At 41.7% G+C, this 4,537-nt stretch overlaps 1 protein-coding gene across 1 annotated transcript in view; it reads right to left on the minus strand.

The window, feature by feature from the left end:
* LOC5578441 overlaps positions 1–4,537 on the minus strand; it is an 83,632-nt gene that overhangs the window by 40,094 nt on the left and 39,001 nt on the right. The window lies entirely within an intron of this gene.

Consider the following 4,537-nt stretch of genomic DNA (forward strand, 5'->3'; position numbering starts at 1 on the left):
GAGAGACTTACAGTTCCATGATCCGAGTTTCCAATCGTTAGTCCGTTTTCTATGCCTGGGTCTATGCCGATTGTTCCGGTCCGAATTTACATTGTATGCTTCCTGTACTGATGATTTTTACGGCTGACTTGTAAGGCCTGCACCAACCCCCTGTCTCGCCGGAGGATCATCGTGCACAGCACTCTTTAGAGTCCCACGCTGGCACTAGGACGATGATCAGCCGCTCCTAACATGGAGAACAGACGCTGTTTTGAGCCGCCCCTAACATGGAGAACAGACGCTCTGATAAGCTACACCCTCAGAAGAGATGAGCCCCCCTTCCCTGTCAGCATACGACCGAGGTCCCACCAGGGTTGGTTACCCGATCTTCCCTACGTTTACTCGTACCCCAGGCGTCACCACGGGGAGGTAGGGATAGGAGTTACTGGACAAGAGGCTAAGGACCACAAATGGGATCTATTTTATACCTGCAGGTACGCGAAGTACCAATGGTACGCATTGTCCAGTCATTTACCACCCTACATAAATTGCGCTTCTTGAATTTAGGCGATTAAATGAAGTTCAATAGTGCTTAGTACCTCCACTATTGGTACATCTACCCTATCTACCAATGTTAAAAAAATGACTCATATTAAATTATTAATACAGTTTTAGAAGACAGGTTGTGTTTCTTCTAAATTTATTTTCTCCACATCGTATGAAAGTTACTTACGTCGATTTGAAAAAGTAATCGAGATTTGGGATAAAAGTTCGTTGAAGACAATGAGTTTTAAAACTGTAATAACTAAAATGTGGTATTGAGTAGTGTTTGATCCGTTGAATCTGTTGCATGCTCCTTTGAGGGCGAGTGACGGAATCCAGATCAATTGTGTCCGGTTCGCGTTTTTCGGAAGAAAAAAACGAAACAAAGTGTGCGGGTGAAAATAAGTATCGACGCGTCAATAGTGTTTGATCCGTTGAATCTGTTGCATGCTCCTTTGAGAGCGAGCGAAGGAATCCGGATCAATTGTGTCCGGATCGCTTATTTCGAAAGAAAAAACGAAAACAAAGTGCGGGTGAAAAAAAGTATCGACGCGTCAATAGTGTTTGATACGTTGAATCTGCTGCATGCTCCTTTGAGGGCGAGCGACGGGATCCGGATCAATTGTGTCCGGTTCGCGTTTTTCGGAAGAAAAAAACGAAACAAAGTGTGCGGGTGAAAATAAGTATCGACGCGTCAATAGTGTTTGATCCGTTGAATCTGTTGCATGCTCCTTTGAGGGCGAGTGACGGAATCCGGATCAATTGTGTCCGGTTCGCGTTTTTCGGAAGAAAAAAACGAAACAAAGTGTGCGGGTGAAAATAAGTATCGACGCGTCAATAGTGTTTGATCCGTTGAATCTGTTGCATGCTCCTTTGAGGGCGAGCGACGGAATCCGGATCAATTGTGTCCGGATCGCGTATTAGGGAGAAAAAACGAAAACAAAGTGCGGGTGAAAAAAAAAGAATCGACGCGTCAGTAGTGTTTGATCCGTTGAATCTGTTGCATGTTCCTTTGAGGGCGAGCGACGGAATCCGGATCAATTGTGTCCGGATCGCGTTTTTCGGAAGAAAAAACGAAAACAAAGTGCGGGTGAAAAAAAAGAATCGACGCGGCAGTAGTGTTTGATCCGTTGAATCTGTTGCATGTTCCTTTGAGGGCGAGCGACGGAATCCGGATCAATTGTGTCCGGATTGCGTTTTTCGGAAGAAAAAACGAAAACAAAGTGTGCGGGTGAAAATAAGTATCGACGCGTCAATAATGTTTGATCCGTTGAATCTGTTGCATGCTCCTTTGAGAGCGAGCGAAGGAATCCGGATCAATTGTGTCCGGATCGCGTATTTCGAAAGAAAAAACGAAAACAAAGTGCGGGTGAAAAAAAGTATCGACGCGTCAGTAGTGTTTGATCCGTTGAATCTGTTGCATGCTCCTTTGAGGGCGAGCGACGGGATCCGGATCAATTGTGTCCGGTTCGCGTTTTTTCGGAAGAAAAAAACGAAACAAAGTGTGGAGTTCTGTTTGATCTTTCGACCTTGACGCTTGTTTTTGCCGGAGCGAGCGACGAGGGCAGGATCAAACATGTCGCGCGTCGATCTCGTAAGTGAAAAAGTGGCGTGATCAGGGAGTTCGGTTGGAGCAAGTTAAAAAGTGCCGCGATCGGTTCGTTCTTTTTGATCTTTCGACGACCTTGACGCTTGCTCCTGGGCAGTGCGTCAAGAAAGCCCGAGCTGTCGTTCGTGTTTTTTTTTTCGGGTCACGCGCCTATTTTTTTTTTTTTTTTTCTTAAGTGCTAGCCGAGCAAACGAGTGAAGCTGAAAGTGGATTATGGCTGCTCAGTCAAGGATAACGGATCAATTGGTGAGCTCGTTTCATGCTACTATTTCTAATCTATAAAATATGTATGACTGTACATTTAATCGTTACAATGGTGGTATGTAAATATGATGTTTCAACAAACTATGGATGGTTCGTCACTGTGAGTGTCGACACAAACTCTGATTCATGATTTATTTATGTTTAACTTTTTTTTTCAGAACACCCCTTATATACCTTTATTTTTGTAATTAAAAAAACTTTGAATGGTTCGACACTACAAGTGTAGACTTGCGAAAGGTTCACTTTATTCAACACACTTTGGATGGTTCGCCACTGTAAGTGTCGGCATAAGAATAAGAGTGTTCTATGATGTCCCAACCAATTGAGTCTTTTGTTTCTTTTCAAATGAGTAAAATATAATAACACATGCTTTCGTACTGACAGCTGTAGGAATGTTACATTTAGGTATTTGTTCAACAAACTTTGAATGGTTCGTCACCTCAAGTGTCGGCATAATTTTCCTCTACATAGAAATTATATGAACAATTATATTTACGTATAAGCATGTATATATCTCACAAATCATTGTTTATCATGGTCTAATCGCTTATCAAAGTGAATCCTTTGACCCAACGATCCTCCCCATTAACAAACATCCCTCCCAGTAACCTTTGTGGAGATGCAGAGGCAAACACGGTCTCCAAATAGCAAAGGTTACACACTAACATCCCTTCCCTCAATCCCACCTGACTGCAAGGACGTGGCCGGCGCCGTTATTGACCTTGTATAAATAGAGGCACTGAATTATGCACACTGAAGAAGATTATGGCCAATCCCAGCTGAACTTCTAGTTGATTCTTTGTGCATTTTCACTGACTTCGGTCAATCACGGAATAGCAACCATTGATATGTGTAGTCAGTCTAAGCTAAGCTAAGCTAAGCTGTAATAACTAAAATGTGGTATTATGTTGACACAAGCTCGTTCAGCAAAATTTTTATTTTTTTTTTTTATTGATGTACAAGGGGGTCAGGGGCCAAGTCTCCAGCATAAGTTTGAAAACTCACACCGTCCATAATACACCGAGGGGGTTTTGGAGTTTGGGAAGTAGGCAACGCAACATCTTTGACCAGAAGGTTCTTTAAGTTTTGCTTCTACTCTTGACTTCCAATACACGTATGAATGATGCAAGGCCAAAAGAACATGAATCAGTCATACATATAGCGGTAGTGAAGTGTTTTGCCTAAGGATATCGAATTGGAGGGATTTTGTGTGGTTTTTTGTAAATAGCTCTGTGGAACAAATTTGTTATTAGTTAAAAATTTAGTTGATCTTATTCACCTTGCAATCAGTAATAAGAATATTTACAGAAACATAATACTTATCTTTTCTCGGCCAATACGTTGCCATGTCTTCCTCTCGGATGATTTTTTCCTCGTTGTAATGGCGGGTTAGATATGAAAACAAGGATAAAGAGAAAAGAAATGTTAGTGATTGTTACATGCTTTATTGCTGTATTGACCTACAATGAAATCATACAAAATTCGCTTTTTGGATTCCCATGATAACAATCCCCATGCAGCTTCCGAGAAACTCCATGGCAATGATCACTGTACGCCATGTGCGGCATTCAGGACATCTCAACACTACTGATGACGAACAACAAAAAATAAATCCAAAAGAGCGAAAACCTTAATGTTTCAATGTAGGACAATCCAGCTTTATTGCATGTGAGAAGTTTTTAGTGATATTCTCACAACGGCCATTCAGAATGGTTCGACGGATGTAGATAAAAGATCATTATGATTAAATTAACGCGACGACATGTTAGTAAGCTCAAAACGATTATTGTAGTTGCAACTTTTAATTTAAATAATTAAGCGAAGGGTTGGTTATTGCATATAACTTTATAGATAAGCAGAAGTATAGCACGAACGCGAAGTAATGACCTTCCATCCCATCTTCAAGTGCTCCCCACAAGCACAACACTTTATTCTGGCACTTTAGAACGTCCATGTTGTAACTTGTTCACACAAGAAATCTGCCTCGACCGAGTTGGCAGAACGCGCCCGTACCCCTTTCTGAACCAAAGGACAGGGAAGCTCGTTCAGCAAAATTGTAACAATATGTTGAAGGTTCACTGTGGAGTATTTTTTTCGTTTGACTGTTGCTTTTTTCTGGGAATATGGATTATTCCACTAAGG

Source organism: Aedes aegypti, chromosome 3 (genome assembly GCF_002204515.2).
Source record: "Aedes aegypti strain LVP_AGWG chromosome 3, AaegL5.0 Primary Assembly, whole genome shotgun sequence".
NCBI classification, from domain to species: domain Eukaryota; kingdom Metazoa; phylum Arthropoda; class Insecta; order Diptera; family Culicidae; genus Aedes; species Aedes aegypti.